The sequence below is a fragment of the Ruditapes philippinarum genome, unplaced genomic scaffold (assembly GCF_026571515.1).
Source record: "Ruditapes philippinarum isolate M1 unplaced genomic scaffold, ASM2657151v2 ctg84_1_1_1_1, whole genome shotgun sequence".
Classification (NCBI taxonomy): domain Eukaryota; kingdom Metazoa; phylum Mollusca; class Bivalvia; order Venerida; family Veneridae; genus Ruditapes; species Ruditapes philippinarum.
In genome coordinates this window covers 269,421-289,961 of record NW_026865113.1, presented here as the reverse complement: position 1 = coordinate 289,961, position 20,541 = coordinate 269,421, and positions in this window count along the sequence as shown.

Genomic DNA, 20,541 nt, shown 5'->3' with positions numbered 1-20,541 from the left:
TTGGGAGGTAATATTTGCTTTCTTAAAAGCACCTTTACAAAATAAATGCGAACACGACACAAAGAAAGGAGGCGAAAACGCTTTTTTCGCTTCAAGCTGGTGAAAATGCGAGGCGAAAAGTCGAGAAGATATGGCGTTAATCAGCCACCATACATATGTGTAACATTTTGCATGAAAACAAACAATGCGAAAATACAAAAATACGAAAATACAGTAAGCAAACTTTATGTTTTCGCTTTTTCGTGGAAATAAAGCAAAAAGGCGACATGTCGTAATTTAGACACAAAACCTAGGAGTTATTCATTCCAGAAGACTTAGTATGTCATTCTTTTTTATTGTATTGTATATTATAATTATTTTTGACTAGTACGAGAGATACATAAATTTTTCCTTCCAGGAGAAACGACTGGTTCTATAACGTGTAAAACACCATTACACGACATCAGTCAGAACATCTCGGTTATTCTCAGGTCACGAAGTTTGGTTGATACCAGAGCTCGGAGGATCTAAATTAAGTGCTGCAAATCAAATGTCGATGCCATGTACCTCTCTCCGACGTGTACGCTCTGATGGTATAAGAGAAGACCCCATCTTTGTTACATTCCTTCTGTATTCATAGAAAATAATTTTTCTTAAAGAAAATTTCCAGAAGCTTATACTCGATGTAGAGAAGAAGATTGTCATGGTAAATAGTTCAGGGGGGTTAAGATTTTACATTTAGAAAAATTTAAAAACCATTATCGTCACATTCATAATAAGGCGTAAAGTACTTTCGCATATTTCCATAGAGATACATTTCTGTGATACGAATCTCTGATATTTCCGATTACAAATATAGCTGGTATATGTCGTTCAAAGTGATAATTTTAGTTTTATAAAATATGAAGATTAATGATAATAGTGTTTGTATGATATATCCATAAAACTGTCATAGTTCTCACCTACCGGAGTCTAACAGAATATGACACTCGTAACACTTTTTTTTCATTTATTTGTCTAAAATCTTTCATAGCTTTCGATTAATATAGGCAGGGGGGATATAATCATTTGAGACAAACTTGGATTAGTCATACATGCATTAATTGTTGAACAGCAGAAGGTCTTGTAAGCCCTGGAGTTATTCTAATTTTCTATCATCTTGGTTAAGAATATTGCCATCTTGATGGCTAGTTTTGTTCACGTATTGGCATGACATGCACGCCATATTTGCACACAAACCGACACGTTGTCAAAGTTACAAAACATAACAAACAAAATTCAAATGGATACTTGAAATTAGTTGATTTTTCAATTAAAAGAGTTTGTCCAGTCCAGAAATCGACACCGTCTGACACGTGAATATGAGTGACCCTTGAAACGCCAAAATGTTAATTGCCCGGGTGTCATGCGCAGTTGTGCAACTGGGCGGTGCACCTCATACAATTAACTAATCATAATAACCACTTGACTGTGAACACAAGAGCTTCTTTATGTCACCTTTTTAAAAAATGGTAACTGTAACCTGTGGTCAAGTCTTGGTGTTCTGACACCAAATTAGCTTCATTTAATGTATTGAAAATGTCAAATTAACAAAACATTTGAACATTAACAGGCCAGATTTGTTCCTTCTTAAACTAATTGAATTAAACATAAACTGTCAATTTTGTCAAGAATGAAAAACTCTCAAGTCGAGATCCCTTTAGTGTGAAATTATTTCAAGAGCCTAAAAACTGTTTTGAGGCCAGAAGAATTTCCCATCGCTACGTTATATTAGTTTTGACAGTTTATACGATTTGCCGAACAGAAGCACATAAAAATCGACAGACTGGAACCCAGGCTAGGCCCAGTATAATTAATGGTTCTAAGTATAATAATTTGAATATACAGAAAACAACCAGTTTTACACAGCCATGTAACTTGCCAGGAATTTTTATAACGAATGTATAGTACTGCCTGGTTTCACTGTTTAAAATAAAAAATGTTGAATTAAATTGCCAGTAGCGTTGTATACATGGTATATAGGAAATATTTAACGTCACGTTTGAAAATCGAAGTTACAAATGATGCAGTTTTATAATGATATTTTTCTCGAGGAGGTTAATGAAACTAAAAGTCATCAAAATTTTGAGGCCGCGCCATGACAAAACCAAAATAACGGGTTTGCGAACAGCATGGATTCAGACCAGCCTGCGCGTCCGCGCAGTCTGATCAAGATCCATGCTGTCCGCTAGAAGTTTCTCTACTTGTTATACGGTTTGCGCAGACTGGTCTGGATCCATGCTGGTCGCAAACATATTATGTTGGTTTTGTCATTGCGCGGCTTAAATAAAGTTACTGATCTGAATACATGTTATTCTTAAACTGTCATTTATGACAAAATCAGTGCCCTCTACATATTTTAAAATATATAATTATAAAATACAGTAATATATAGGATAATAGCTTGGACAAAAGGGTTGAGTATGAAGAATAGTAGAAAGTTGATCTGTCATAAACGTTATACAGTTTTGAATATGCCATGTAGTTTTGCAAAATGCTGTGTCCCTTTGCGAAGAAATTTTAGCGTTTTTGTAATATTATAATTTAGCAGTCACGTGACAAGTTTGATATTGTCTAGCAGTCTGAAAAATCGGCCTCATATAACGCTAGCAGAAGTTTTTTCTCCATTAATTACAAATATTCTTTGTTTTTTGACGAGGAAATAAAGAAATTGAAACTATTCATTTAATATGAGGATTGAAAAGCAATTTTTTACGATTGTTTCTGGTGAATACTTTAACGTGTGGAGACCTGTAACACCAGTAGGGAAATATTTTTCATCTCGCCCAGGTCACGCGTGTCTTTAATTTTTATTTCGATATCTTCTGTTGCACGTCACAAAAACCCCGTTGCTATCCTGTTATCTGCGTAAGATCCGGTTACAAGACGTGAACCCGTCCGCTACCGTCACATACGCGATGTCGTAACCTTTTTTTATTAGAAGTAATTTTAATTGATTTTTTTAAAGAAGAAGCGTGTGACATTTTTAATAGATGTTTTTATAGCGAGTAATAAATTACTATTCAACGATATTTTTTGTGTCCCTGCTATTATGATATATGAGTCGATGATTGGCATATTTTTTATAAAAAGTGATCGTAAATTTATGAAAAAATTAATCCTAGTAACGAAACTGAGGACTTTACCTAAACACGTGACAGGTGAACAATTAAAAATGTTGATAATTTTTCAAGAAATCTTTATTAATTAGCTAACCCCGGAAAGTTCGCCATTTTAAAGAATTTTGACAAAAGGCGGCATACGGAAAATGGTATATGATATTATTGCAAATATGAAAACAGAATAAAAGTCAAATGTCGTATTTTTATTGCCTCACCCGGCTCACGTGAGCATTTTTATCATGTTTTATTATCCCAATAAAAAAATGCACACAATGCTAAGCCAGTGTTAAAAGGAGAAATTGTGTTTCAGATTACATCTTTAAATTTGTCTTGAATTATGTTTTAAAATGGAACAAAAATAATACTATATGAGGCTGACTTTAAAGAGATATTTTATCATTGTTGATGTACGGAGATCTCTCTGTTCTATTTGCGCACGGTTAATGTAAACGTCATTAAAAAAATACATTTTCTCTCAAAATATCCAGTAAAATCTCTTTATTTACAATAAAAATTAACAAAAAAGGATTGAGTGGGTGTTTAATTATGACCGATTTAAAACTTGTATTCAAAGTGTTACCTGTGTGAAATCATGAAATAATAACTCCTTTCTATAAATAGCGGAAAATTATATTGACATTTTGATAATATTATAATGTTTGTATTGTGCTGTTGTCCGTTGATAGATGAATGAGAGATGTGATTTTGTTATTTTCTTTCTGATTTTACCTTCCGTATATTATCTTCTGTTTATCACTTTTTCATTTTATTATTAAATATTTTTGTGGGCGGGAAGTGCGGGGTGATGAGTCTTTCTTATCAGGGGTTTCTTCTTCTTTTAAATTTAACCTTCAAACTTCGAAATTTATTTCCATCAAGTAAACATCATAAGTATCATTTTGTAATAATTACAGTGAATATATACATATGTTTATAACGGTTATTGTTTAAATAACAGAAAAGATTTACAAGAAATATAGTTATAAAACTAAAAACATAAGTTTATCCTCGTGCAATGCTGCCTACACACTAAATGAGTCACTAGTCATCATGTATGCATTACAACTAATGTTTTTATTTCACACCCAATATTGTATGTTTAATAAACAATATTCACATCACGTGCACAGGAGATGAAGTCAATATCTTCATTTTTGAAGATATTCAAAATCTACGATAGATTTTGCCTATTTTCTTATCAAAACATATAAATGCGTGTGTTGGTTCAAATAACTATGCATGTGGATAAAACATTATAGAGAAGCAATTATACAAAGGTTTTATCCGTGAGCAACAAAAACATTTCTTTTTGATTTGTTGATTAATATTTCAATGTTTTATTTACAATATAAATCACGTGCAGCTATCGAGGTATACATGCATGTTTATGTTTACACGATGTTAGTATAACATAAAGTTAGAATGTTGTTTTAAAATCATAGACGTGTTAAAAGTTAATGTTGATAGCTAATTAGCAAAAGAGACGTTTCGCTTTACTGTTTACATGTAGTGAAAATATTTAGTTCGACAACATCTCTGTTCTTAACCAAAACAACCAGATCGTGTCCTCAGTTTTAAGATTTCTTGAGTGAAAATGGTATAAAGTAGCAAGCAACGGAAATAAAAGAAACATATGGTTATACAGTTGGTGAAACGGTTTCTATGGAGATAATAAACCTTTTCCATAGATACAAACGGAACAAATATTTTCACTAATACTAAGCAGTATAACCGGTATTGTGGAGATAAATAAAGAAATAAAAATAAAAAATGAAGCTCACCACGTGAAGGCGCACACCACCACTAATGGTAACTGTGATTTGAAAGTAAATGGATATTTCACTAGTTTTTTTTGTTCAATTTTGAATATCTATTGCTTTATATGCTCAATAGACTGTGAATAAAGATTTCATAATTTTATATAACATTTTTTCAAAATGCTGCCTACTTAAATGGTCTATATTTACAAGGTAGTCAGTCCATATAGTATAATAGCTATAACCAATAGCAACATACACATATATTTTATATCAAATAGTGGGTTAATATGCATGAATATAACAAAAAGAATAATGACTTTTTTATCCATAGACGTATTTGAAATAAGAAAACAACAACAATGCAAATAAGACTACAAGTGAAAGTACACATTTGTCAAAGTAAAAGTGTGCACCTTTTATGTATATATCATTTTTAACTTTTCCCAAACACTTTCATAAATCAATTTGATGTAGATATTTTTGTATTTTAGTGAAGGATTACATTAAACACATTGTGCACTTTTTGTTAGAGATTTGGTCATTATTTTGGAATTTTTTTACATTTAAAAACTAAGTATTACCACGTGGAAGTTTTCTAGGTTTCATATGTACTTTAATAATACATGGTAAATGTTTAACAATGTACTTTCTGAAATTTTTGTGATAACAGATTAATTACTTAGAGAATGTTTAAAGGAAGTATGTATAAACTGAAAACCATTTTGACAATGTGTTGTTGACAATAAAAGGCAAGTCTCCGATTGCAACCCAAGGTAAATGTCTTTGCTAAATACATCTGCACAGTGTGCATTCACCGCGTTTAGGCGCTCAACAAGACTGCACAAATATTATGACATTAAAATTTCTATAGCTTAAACGCGCCTTTATTGACTTTTTTCTGTTTATTTTGTATACAAATGATTAAAATATCATATCAGTATTTGATTTTCTTCAATTTGCAACTACAAAAAGTATACTATTCACAACTGAGTTATGCAAAGTGGTGCATCTGCGTGCATTCGCTTTATTCAAACGCTCTTTGCACTATGTCGAGAAAATATCGATGAATCTGCGCATGCGTGAAAAACTCTCTGCGGCGGGAAATTTGAAATAACGCAAGTGCGTTTTCTGCATTTCAAAGCGATTTTCGTTCGTTTAATTAGCCCTATAAATGCATTTTGTCATAAATTTGTTAATTTTAAACACAAAGGGTCTTATTTGCGTGCACCATTGTGGTTTGTACTAATTTATTTCGCTGAATTTTCTGTGAAAAGCGCAGCATATGCAGGCGAAGCTGATCTAGCTAGCATCAGGATTCTTTTATGTGTTTGTTTCTCTAAAAACCGACACCTGGTTCAATTTTTCACATTTGTTTCAAAGCTTTCGAAGTTCAATATGCCCATCTATTAAATTCTATACGTAATTGAGATGAAACTGATGAATTAATCATGCAAGGTCTGGCTTCAGAGGCGCTTTGCCATGCCCACCTGCATGAAAAAAGAAGACATTTTACAATGTTAACGCTGTTTGTGAGACAAATTTATTAACCTTGGATATTTTTCTACAACTACTCGATGCTCCATAGTGCGTTTGCAATCAATTTATAAGAGTTCTTGTTAGATAAGAATCGTGCAGACGTGAATGCACGACATGCGCACGTGCGTTGCCGACAAACGCAGCGCGTAGCCTCTCAGACGCCTAAAATGAAGCCAACCTGCCAATCACTGCTGATAAGCAACAAAGCTCGCAGACCTTGTGCAACTAATACCTGCTGTTAAGGGCTATAATCAACTTCAATGTGCGCTAACTGAGGTCTAAAGTTCAAGAGCATGCCTTATGCTTGACAAGTCAAACGCTCTTTGCTGCTTTGTGTTCGAGTTCTTCCAAGTTGCAGTTCTCTTGCAGGCTCGCATCAAAGGTCAGACATGTTCTAGTGATCTGATCGCTCATTTAGCGAACTATTTGAAAAATATGAGACGTTTTAATGCGGCAAAATGGATAGATTGCATTTAGATCTCGCTGTGCTTTCAAGAAAAAGATTGCACATTTAGGTATGGCCATATGTCAACAAACTATTTTTACCATCACCAGACATCTAAACGGATGAGGCGCACTCGAGTTTCAGGAAACAAACGTTTGCATTAGTTTCAATGTTATATGACGAGACAAAGATGAGAGTTATGATATTTCATTGTCACAGATATGTAACACAAAGACTCTACTATAAAAATATAACCATTGGTGTAACATAACATTGCACAAGCATTACTTGAATAAACACGTGAAACACCTTTTGTTCCGGACCATTTTCACTGTGTCGTTACTACATTAATGACAGGGAAGTACTCAGTGCCATGAGGTCATGATTATTGGTACAAAATTACCGGTTCATGTCATATCCATAAGACACTGACGTCATTAAAATGTACTCCTTCACATGTCCATAAGCGCCTTCGACTTAAAGAAGCACGTTCCCATCGGGTGTTGCCTGTATGGCATCGCTCCTTACAATACTCAGCAACTTATACGTGTGTATGTTACTTTTGATGAACATTTATTTCATTTTGTAACGTGTACTCTTGAAATGTGTCGTTTTTGAAACCACTGATTTTTCGTGAACCTTAAAATTTGTACCCGACCACACCAAGCAGCTTATTGTTTATCTATACAATAGATGGGACTTACCAAATAATCAGTAAGTATACTTTATAGAGACATGGTAATCATCTAACATGTTAGATACTTTGTTTAGTTCCTGGTTATGTGATTGGGTTATGCTATATGCTTTATGTATATTGTAAAAAGCACCCAATGGCATATACCAAAAACATCACAAATGTTGTTGTTATTTCAGTCGATGTAGTGAATGTCTGAGTTAATATTTCTTTAAGAAAATAAAGTCTAATATACAGGCCTTTTCCATCTCAAGAAACAACACCATTGTAAGCGTATTGGTGAATGTTATATTACATATGGTGACATAATTATGTTATCTGGTGTGTACATGTACCATATATTTGGAAAATTTTATTTGATGTTTACATATCCTATGTTTTGCCTTCTATGCAGCTTATAACACATTTTGCCATTTTCATTTGCATGCGATTGTATGTATCATATTTTCTCGATTGTTGATAAATTGTTGATAAGCTTTATATGCGTATGTCAAAATAAATACTCTGTTCTGTTCTGTTCTGTTCTATGTTATCACAACTCAATTTCACAGGACTTTGCTACTCCTATGTTTTACTCTGCTCGTGTTCCAGCTCTATACAGAAACGGAAAGAGTATATGGTAAGATTAATTCACTTGAGGAAAAGTGATATATTTGTGTTTGGTAAAAACAATAGAAAAGTGAAATGTTTTTAACTATTATGCAAAGTTCTTCACTACTACTAACATTAAACCTTGGTGTCCAATTTATATGTGGTTGCATGTCTGTCAGAAAAGTTGGTAAGAAAATGTATTAAACTGATCTAGAATGGATGTTCATTGAAGAGAATAAAATTGCTTAAAATTTCAATAACTAACGGAATTTAAAAGAAAAGAGTGAGGAGTTTCTTCCCATTTACGAGAGTATACGATAGAGCTGTAGTGATATTTGTGAACTTTTCATCTTGTGATATACCTATAATTGAGCCGCGTCACGACAAAACCAACATAATAGGTTTGCGACCAGCATGGATCCAGACCAGCCTGCGCATCCGCGCAGTCTGATCAGGATCCATGCTGTTCGCTTACAGACCCTATAACAAGTAAAGAAACTGATAGCGAACAGCATGGATCCTGATCAGACTGCGCGGATGCGCAGGCTGGTCTGGATCCATGCTGGTCGCAAACCCATTATGTTGGTTTTGTCGTGACGCGGCTCAATTATTGCCTTAAAGTATCTGAGTTACAGCATTACACTGTTGTCCATTAAAAAGATTTAACATTCATTTGAAAATGTCGGACACAAGCTCAGGAGCACTGGACATTTACGCTTTTGCTAGCTGTATGTACAAACATAATCTCTCTCATATAATTATACTAGGACCTGGGACCGTACTGACAATCTCATGATGTTTCCACTACGAGGGTACCTTCTTTGACAACGTATTTTTCATTGCAGAGAAGTTAATAGTAACTACCAGTAAATTGTATATGTAGTAAATCGTTCTTTTCATATACTGTAAAATTATACGTTTCTTATAATACGTATTGACACCTTCAAAGTTCCATGTTTTATTTTTTTTTTTCACTGACAAATATCACATGACTGTTAGAAAATAAGTACTTTTACATTAGCGTATAGAATTATACATTAAATGATAATTTCGAGCGGTAATGAACAGCATATCAATTATCCCTTATCTTTATAAATGATGATATCTCGCCAGATTAAACAATGATAGAGTTATAAAAAAAACATTTGCAAATCTCAGTTTGAATACATTATGATATGTCGGGATGACGAGTTTGAACATTTATTATCATTGGATGAAATACAAGTTAAAATACGATAAGATATAAGTTAAAATAGATAAAATACAAGTTAAAATAGATAAAGAAACAAGTTAAAGTACGATAAGATACAAATTAAAATGCAATAGAATACAAGATATAATACGATAAAATACACTTTGTTAGCGTATACTAGACTAAAAGTACATATTTTGCTACAGATAAGATAAAACTCAAAATTATTTAGACAATTACAATAAGCCAATGTTTCGTGTGGTATATTAAACCATAATATCAATTTTTAATACACAAACAAAGTTATGAAGATTTTACAAGCTATACTTATTGCTGAATTCTCAAAAGTCATATAAGACTTACATGTATAAAGACTCATTATCAAAGGCATCAGTCACACTTAAAACTAACGTAAGACTAAATCATATATAGAATCTAATGATGTTTCATATGACAAGAAATTATAAAATATGTTCTAAAACAATGGAGGAAACTCGGTTGGAATGCATATAGCATGAGCCACCGTCTAATTAATGTAATTCAATATAATCACGACAAATGGTGGCCCACATTAAGTGCTAAAATGTTTTGAACTAGACATTTATTTGATACATTTCAGTTATATTGGTTTTGTAATTGTAGAATAATGTTTTAGAACATACGTAAGCGCGTCGGCGAGTAACGTAACAGCCACGGTAACCCAGGCTATAACTCATCACCAATACTAATGGTGTGTATACGGAATGTGTACCGGCGGTTTCCGGCGATGATAACGTAACAGCGCGGTAAGAGGAACCACTGCCTAAGTTACGTGCATCCGGGTCGTATTTAATTTGAATTGATTTCATAACGAATAAAACACATAAAACTGATTTATATATAGCTATGTGCGGTTATCAACCGTAGTGAAGTAATTTATTTCCATTCACCGACATAACGTGTCTTATTTCATTTGAATATTGTAATACTGTACCTGCTTTAAGATGCTGTATAGGCAGTGTCGACCCTGATAATCTCCGACCACAAACAAGTTGCTTAAATAAAACGTCCTTTTTACTTTCTTTATATTTATAATGTAGCTTTGAATTAAAAATGTAGTCCAAAACAAACTAAGTACATGCATATCTAATATACATGTATAATGTGATTAAATACCTCCAGTATGTCTCTCGCACAGGTTTAACAATGGTATAACTGAAACGCCATGTATATATTTATGAGAAACAGTTTCTTGCATCCAAATGTATGCAAGACGTATATATTATATTTATGTGATTTTTGTTATTTTCCTCAGACATTTCATTTCAGTTTGAAATTTAGTTACATGTGTTAAACCAATTTAAAGATTTGAAATTCAAACATATTTCTGTGCTTTTAACACATTGACAAGATGATGGGCCGTGGTGAGATATCTCCTATATACTACCTCTATTACATTGATTTTTGATGTTAAGCTCAGTTTAATTGTACGACATACGGGTAGCTATTATGTATTTATACATTCAAACGCATTTTAAAGTATAATATAGTCAGCGGCGCTGATGTAATAAATAAACGACTTTTTAATATGTTAAAGAAACTGTGAAAGATGCTGTATGTGGTGTAGTGGAGCATGTGACAGATTCTGACAGCTTTATCAATGAGAACATGGGCTCTAAATAGTTAAATTGAACTGCACATGTAGCTCTATACACAAAACCTCAGACTAAATCACAGAGGTTAATGTGCTTTTTCGAACTTAATTTAATTGTCAGTAATGGAATAAATATAACACACGTATTTTAAAGCTGTATAGTCCACATTTTTTGACATTCTAGTAATCGGCTAATAGCATAATTGTTTGATTTGACTGTGTATCGAGGAACGTAGACAAGTGTATCAATCGAAAATTGATAGCTATGAAGAATAATACATTCTATTTAGAACTAGTGTCGTATTTTGTACTGCAATTTCCATTTTTTTATTTCCGATGTTATTTTCAATTAATTCCAGTGACATATTCACATGTCATTATTTTGTCGACTGAAAGCATCCGTCAATAGAGTGCCTTTATTTCGGAAGCTTTTTGAATTAAGTGATTGGATAATGCGAAGTTGTAAACAATGTACGTAAAACATGCTCAAAGAGGGTGCAATGCAATGGTCCGGTGTTGCACTACATATCCAGGGATGGCCATTAAAATCGGCCTCTACATCAGCCAAAACTTCAAACAGTTTATCGGTGGTGGTTAACATCTATGCACATTAAATAATAAGTGGTAACAATGTTGGACTACATATCCAGGGATGGCCAGTAAAATCGGTCGCTTCATCAGCCAAAACTTCTTACAGTCTATCTGATGAGAATATAAACCGAGGTCCCGTGTATTTGTGATTAACATTTATGATTGGCCACAACTGGAACGGCTACATTAACATCCTAAAATAATTTAACTATTCTGAAGCGAATCACCCGTATGCCATTTAAATAAACGTATATCACACTAAACTTTTCATAGCATTAAAAGATTGTGCGTCACAGGGACAACTGTAGGGAATTAATAAGCAGAATAAATTACGCTCTATAGTAGTTGCCTAATGATTTATTACCAGAGTCCCGAAATTGTCTAGAGTGCCGACAGCCCTTGTAAGGTCTTACTTTTTATAGTAGGAAATTCCTTTATAATAACACTTTCCTAAGTCCGCTACAAAATGACCTACTTTGGTATAAAACATACTTTTGGCTTACTGTAGTGTACTGTATTGAAATCGCATACATTTGCTCAAAAATGCCAATTAAGGATAAGACTTTCGTGTCTTAAACGGAGGATAGATCCGCATTAATCAGAATACACATTCATACATCTATATCTACATGTATTTCATTACCGCAAATAATATCTAAATCATTATAACGTATCAATATTTATTAACGACACCCACTTGTCTAGACTGTACAAAATGATGAAGTGTGCACAAAACAGTCGATGTATGATAATACGTCATACGCATTTTTAAAAGTGTAAATACTATCACAAATCATAATGTTTGACAGATGGTACATCTCATTCTTAATTATACGTTCGTAATACTTGTCTGGAACACTTTATAAGCGAACAGCATGGATCCTGATCAGACTGCGCGGATGCGCAGGCTGGTCTGGATCCATGCTGGTCGCAAACCCATTATGTTGGTTTTGTCGTGATACGGCTCAAATATCTGTTGACAAGTTACATCTCATTCTTAATTATACGTCTAATACTTGTGTGGAAAACACTTTAAAGTAATATGTTGATTTGTATCTTTTCATATTTTGTGTGTAATTAACCACCCTATCATTAAAATGTATAATACTTTAATTCAGATATAAGTCTGTGTGGTTGAATAGATTTAAAAACATGAAAGAAAATATTTTATTGAAAAGCTAGACAGCGTTAAATTGATTAACTTACTGCTGTTTTGAAAGTGTCGAACTGTTTATAAACATAAAGAAATGTTACATGCGAAAGATGCATGTACCTTACCGTTTACAGTTTGATTTATTGATTCACCTCTAGTTACTAATTGTATAACATACAAGCTTAATTGCTTGTTCTGTCCATAAAAGAAACAGAGAAAAATACTTTTCTTAATTATCTATTTATAAATCATATTCTCTCTGAGCTTTTTAGAAGACATCGGTCAGCGATATAAGATTTGCAGCATTTTAGAAAGGATTTCTATTTTCCTTCCTGAATTTCGTTATATGCGCGTTCCACAGTTCCTGGAAGCTACCGATGCCATTGTTAACGTTCAAGAGAATGGCCATAGATATATTGACATCACTGGGACGAAGGTGAAGTTCCTTCATGGCGACAGAATTAACAGCGGTCTGTGTAAAAAGCAACGTAACCGACAAACTTCTTCAACTAGATTATTAAATCTACGGATTCAAAATTATTTAAAGGCAAATTTGGTGACATGGCCGGGCTCTCTGCTTGAACAAGCGATTGATCTTTCATCAAGATTTCTACAAACTGACCATTAGGTCCGTGTACTTCAAGGCTGTAAAGTATTTTGCAAAATTCTAAACCGTTATAGTTTAACACTGCTATAGATCTATTACTTTTGAGCTTTAGATCGTATGGTCAAAATATATTAACTGATAAAATGTATATCAGAATCTCATTTTAGTAAGATAACAATTTTTTATTATAAACTGATTTGGAGAATATATTTCAGCTACTTTTAAACATAAATATTCTAGTTTTATCATTCAAATTTAATGAACCATGATTTTCCTATCGTAGCAAGCGTTTCGTATTCGTCAATAAAAGTAATTCCAATGAAATGTTGTTACACATACTTTGTACTTACATCACTTCCTTTGCATTAACGTCTTCTCAAGTATTTTCCTATTATTTCTCACAAGTTTGGTGTGTTTCTTGTACCAATACAGGCTTGAAAGGAACACATTCTATTTTGCATTCTATTGTATTATTCTAATGGATATCACCACATAAGATTTTGTTCTGAAAGACAAACTTTTGAAATTGAAAACATCACTTTTGCGTTGTCTATTACACATATAGAAAAGTGATCTCAACACAACATTGTATTAAAATCACAATTTATTAAAACTTAAATTTGTACATGGACCAAAAAAACAATTTAGCAACGAAGAGCATCTAACTCCTAAAATTATATAACTGTCAATGAACGTGTTTTCAGAATTATTCTAGATGTGTTATTTTCCAGAAATAATTATTTAATTTACTTCAGCTCCACCTTTTGAAAGAAAAAAAACTAACAAAGGGTTGTGTTATACAACCCTTTGTTAGTTTTTTTTATTTCAAAAGGTTTTTAAAAGACAACAAGACAAACATATAGTTTCTACTTTTATAAACATTTTTCTTTACCCCTTATAAAATGTAACCTATTTTTTGGTGTCTTGTTATTGTTTCAAAATAAGTTGCTTATTCCAACGTTATTTACATTTTGCTTCTTTTATGACAAATTACTTCACATTCAGTGCTGCTTTTTTGTGTTATTAGCATCTAACATCGTCTTTAACCATATATGTAGAATACCGTAGAATATATCATCAAATATTTCGTCATGGTAACTCTTTTTTTCAGGGAAAATTACGATTAACTTTTGTCATATGATTTTACCAATACAATTTTTCAAACATTTTGTTCCAACGATAGTGTGTGAATTTGTAAAAATATCTAGAAAACAAACAATCGTCATGTTTTACCGAAATCCTTCCAATTATTTTAATCGAAATATACCATTTATAAATATTTTGCTCGATTTAAGAAAGATGTTACTTCGTATTTAATTAGGAAATTTTAAAATGATTCAATATGGCAAGACATTGCCAGCATATGAACGGTGCTCTGTCTGGCTAAATGTCATAAAGAACAATGTCATCTGTTTCAGAATATAGATTACAAATTATTTTAAAACCATGAATTGTAACAGAATAGATTAAAGCTATGAGGAAATAATAGACTGTAACTTTCGAAGGCTTGCTTCATCTGATGTACACAAAGACCTTGACATAGTGAGTAATCTAGCAACATATAATAGATGTTTTACATTTTTCTTGGCAATCTGATATCAAAGGTATTGCATATCAATAGTGTATTGAAAAGGGTACGTTTTGATGAAACTAATTTTGAACGGAATAATTTTTTCTAACAAGGTGAAATTTGAAAAAATAGATCAACAAGGAAGAGCGGCATTCAATGAACACATCCCCCGACAAAAACCAGCAATACATGGCCGCCGACAAGGAGCCCAGTAGGGCAACAAACAAAAACAGGAAAGAACACATGGTCAAAGCACGGACGGGCCATTATTATAAATAATTCAATATAGGAAGATCATAGAAACCGAAAAGACAGTCAATTAATTAACAGCAGCATAAGCCGGTTGATGTTGCACCAAACCTCACTTTTAGCCAAACATGTTCCTGTTATACCAGGCAGAGTAAATAAATGGAACCCCGTAAAGCAAAACTCTAACCTTTACAAATTGTTAAATAAGTAAAACACCAATATGATCATGAAGATACACATAAAAAGAAATAAGACGGGCTCGACAAAATAAAGCAGAAGACGAAAATTAGGGCAATTCAGTCCCAGTGGGTTCAAGAATCGTCCATCATAGAGTTTGGATCCGTTATATGCAATCCAAAGAGGAAAGCGAAGTGTCTCGCTGTAAAGGGATGAGGTATGCTTTAAAATAGTAGGATCATAACCTATTTTAATGAAACGTTTGATAATTTTAGAAAAGACACCAGCAAAATTGCCAAGATCTTACAAAGTTTGTAAAGCACATCTCTATACAAATCAGCTTTGCTAAGTGTTGCAACAGAGTTCCCTAGTTGCAAAAAAGTTTTCAAATCGCCATTGCATTTTGTAAATGTACCATATAACGAATATTAAATTTTGTAAACTATTTCCGTAATTTTTGATAGCGGTAGCCCTGTTTGAGAAGCCTGCTTAAAACTGAATTTTTCGACAGATTTTTTTTTCTGCTTCTTTTTGAAGAGCATCGTTTTGCTTTTACAAATCATATTGTCAAGATTTTTACTTTGCTCCATGTTATTTTGAATAATTCTGTGCAAAATCAAGATGTTTTTTTTTATTCTAAAGCGTATGAATTTGGATACAACAGTAACAAACTGTAAAATGTAATTCCTTGTTAATGTCATGCTGTTGAGTTGTTCTAGAAAGCCCATGAAGGCACTACTATCACATGAATATTCAGTAACAGATGGAATATACATGTGCAATTAAATCATGATACAGTGTATCAGCTATTGTGAATAATGGTCTGGAACTACAAAATAGAGGGAGATACTTTCAATAAGGGCAACATATAAAAAACATAACATTTTATTGTGATACACAGAAAAACTTATTCACAACATATTAAAATAATATCTTTCTATAACGATGTTGTTATATATCATTATGCCTGAAAATGTATGTTTTATATTCTCTTCTCTGATATGAAAGATGCTAGTATAAATTATAGGTCTCAGGAAAACATGTTCCACCATTTCATAACAGCTAAAGTTTAGTACATTGCACGACTTCTAGAAAATCCAAATTATACGTACCTATTGTCCTTATAAGTGGGCATTTCCTTCACAGTGCATGAACAATTGGTATTCAAGAATATGTTTAAGTGTCAAAATCGACGTAAAAAAGAGATAAAACAAATTTACAAGACGACATGGTTTAACCGTCAAAAAGATAGACTAAATAAAGATGACCTTATTGTTGTGTATGTGATTTTTAGTTCTCTCTATTTGAACTTTTTCTAGTTGTATGGTTCCTGTATTCCAACTTATATGCTGGATAATCACCAACGATATGTTGCATCCTTTTTATTAATTCAAAATTTCACCATCAAAATGTTAAAATGTTGAAAACTTCTTTAGTCGGTGCCAGGGGTGAGGACGGTAGCTTGCCAGTACCGTCCATGGACAGGCTCAATCAAACCGATCCTGCAACATTTACCATTTTGTCGTTTTTTTGCGTTCTTAAGGGATTATGTTTTTCTTTATACTATTTAAACATCATTTTTGCATGGATTAGTACACAGCGTAACTGTAGGTATGTCAAACCTGTATCGACCCGGTGTGATTTTTAACTTGAGTGTATCAAGTCTCTTAATATCCGGAAAAGTGATCCTTCGGTATTATTAAAACATCAAAATTACATGAACCTTGCAGACTCGGTCTGATTGAGTCTGTATATGAGGGATAATGAAAAAGTGCAACATCCCTCACGCCCCCTAGCACCGGCTACAAAATGGTAAAATGTTTACAACGCGTGAAAGGGAACAAATATAATCCAAAAGACACAGAATATCATAACAACCAAGTCAAATATCATTACATTTTTGTCACCATTGATGTATACCAATTATGCAACAGAGTCATTTTTAACAATTATCATAATCCAAATTGAAACAATTTAAAGAAAATCACAAATAAAGCAATAAATTATGTTGCTTGTTTTACATTATGTTTCTCTTAGATATTCTGTATAAGTAATAATATGTCTTCAGTTTTCTCTTAATATTCGTTGGTCACAGTGGTTGTTCTGGCAATTTCTGTACACGTTGTAGGATAACATTATGCATCATTAATCTATGCTTCACTATTTTATAATTCATATAAAATTAGGCTCAAGATAAGTTCCTCCATCTCTCCTCCAGCCGTGCAAAAATGCATTTAATATTAAAGCCTAGATCCAGTAATGTTTTGGCCTTGAATTTAAGGATTTGTAATTTAGGTCGAGAAGTAAAGTTTAATTACGCGAGGTAGTCAGCTTATATTTGGACATAATTAAAAATGCTGTTAAATATGCCTTTCTTATATATTGTTAAAACAAATGCTTTATTTCTGATCCATGATGATACAAGATTATTCTTCAATGTTGAGACTTTAATTCCAAAGCATCACTTATTGTTTGAATTCAAGTTTCCCTCCAAAGTCTATTGCTAAGTACTGCGTCAGGAGACTTCTGTTTCCATTTTGCAAGGGTGATATACTTATTGTCTTTGAAAAACATAAATATCTGTTTTGCAATGTGGCTTGCTGGTGTTGTTTTTTCAAAGATGGAACTCTGGGTTTTATTTATTTCCTTTGAGCATAAATCCTATATATATTTTTCATCATAATATGCAGCATTCCAAGCAATGAACTCAGCAACAAACTCATCATGCTAAACAATCTTCAAAATTATAAATGACGGTCATCATATCCCTTTGACAAAAAGCAGACTCTTTTTTCGACCATAGCTTCCACCGAAAAGAACATGTCTTCTTCACTAAGTTTTTGTAATAACTAATAATTATATAAAAATCAGTTTATCTGTTGTAATGATTTGCCTGGTACATGTATTAAGCTGATGAATGCCACACTTTATCGAAGTTTTTCCTGCAATATGCTGGAAATAATGAATTTCACAGAACCAACTTAAACGTCTATCCTTACTGCAATTACACATTGGTATTGTTGATTGGTTTCACTGATCAATGGTAATAAAAGCGATTTGTTTGATAACGGCTTCTTTGGACACTGTTGAACTTCTTTTACTGGTGGCATTATTACCTTCTTATTATATGTTGCCGATAGGATTCGTCGATAAATTATATCAGAAATCTTTCACAAATTTCTTAGTGCTTCAATGCCCTCTAAAACATTAATAATGTTTGGTCTAACCATGTTGAATGAACCAATTGTCGGTAGATGTATAAATCATTTCCTCACAGAGAATTAAGTAGATACATGTACTTCAATTTCGATTGCATTGCGAAATCAGGTATTGATTATGTAGTGTTAATTTATAATTTGAACACCTCTTCTAGTGTAAAAAAGATATACGTATGTATAAGTATCTCTTTAGCGAAGCAAACATTGCAGATTGAGTTGTTGTCTTGTGATAAAAGACCAACTTCATGTCCATTGGCATTGTCTTTTAAAGCAGTAATAAATTTTCATAACTTCATGTATAGTTCAAGACTGATCTGAAAGAAATTAATAATTCTAAGTACATCGACCTTTTTACAGCTGCAGCACTGCTGTATGTTAAGAATTGGAAATGGGAGAGTTTAAGAGATTTTTGAAATCATAGACTTGCTTTGATATTAAGCCATTTCCAAAGGCGTGATGGTAAAATATCACTTTCCAAACCCTCTGTCAACGCCTTGAAAACATATAAAATGGTAAAACGACTGATTGCATATAAAGAGTATATGAAGAAAATAGAATGATATTTAGACAATAAAAATTCTCCTAGATATTTTTTATTTTTTTGTTGGATTTAAGTCACGTCGACAATGTAAATATTCGATTGTAACTTTCTAGCTTTTCTGGAGGAGAACGACCGTGTCTCATTCTGGCACAAGCACCAATGTGTATAGAACCACTGGTCTTCCTATGCAAGTTGATCTTTTCGAAATCGACATTTTCTGAATTTTAAATCATATTACTTTGGATGTCAATGTCGTTCAGAGGTCAAGATCAAGATTGGTCAAAATGAAGCTCTAGGTGAATGATATGTCCATGTTTGAAGGATTAATTTTTTCTCAAGAAGTCTGCAGATATACAGGTTGAAATCATAATCCCGATAGTTTGATTGATGTCGGGAAAGGGTTGAGGGCATAAAAGTAACAGTGATCCAGATAGTCTAGTATAATATAGAAATAGGTTGCTCAAATTAAAAATGTCACTAGCAAAATGCACATTTAAATACAATGATATATCCCTAAAAAATAAAAGAAATTGTTATGGTAAACATTGCAGATTCTGTTTAATTGAGTCTCTTAATGTTAAGCTGGCAAATGAGAAAAGCGCATCATTTTTACACTCCCCAGCACCCGGCTTGAGCCTTTTCTAGCAAATATTGTCCTTTGGGACCGCAGAAGGATGTGGTAACACTTAAGCTCACTCCAGTTTGTATATATATTCTTAAAAGAATAGAACACTAGAGAGCAATGAAAAAACATGATAATTAGCGAAAATCGTAGACTTATAAAGGTTTGTTTACATCCGTTCATGAAATACAATATAATGTTTAGGAAATCAAATTGTACAACTCTGAAAGGTTACCCAGTTTAGCAGTATTTAAATTGTTGCCTCCTCGTTTTTAGTCCGACATGTTCATGAACGGCAATGGTCTGTGTTTGTTTCCGGTTTAAGCCATGTGGCGCCGGTATAAACTGACTCCTTAATTTTGGTATAAACTTTGGAACATTTTATGAAACATAAATTAAAAGTATATCCCCATACTAACAGGATCAGGAAATTGCTATTAAAATACTTTAACTGATTTTTTTTTACAAACACAATTTATTCAATCTTTGAGTTCTTACTGTATGTGTTAATGATGTTTCTACCGTTTCATGGACAATCATACATACTGGTTACAACAGAGAATTGCCATTACCATATTGATTCAAACATTTCAAAACATTTTGCAGTAAATTGTATAAGTGATGTTCATATCAGGCATTACTAGTCGGATACTAAGAACAATTATATACATTTTAACATTACAGACATTGCTGGAAAACGTTCTAGAATGAGCTATGAGCTAGTTAATGTTATGTAATGGTAACAATTCTTTTATGGGATGCATTTTTCTCCATCATTTTTACATGACAATTTACAGACAAGCTCTATGGCTTTTAAAAGAC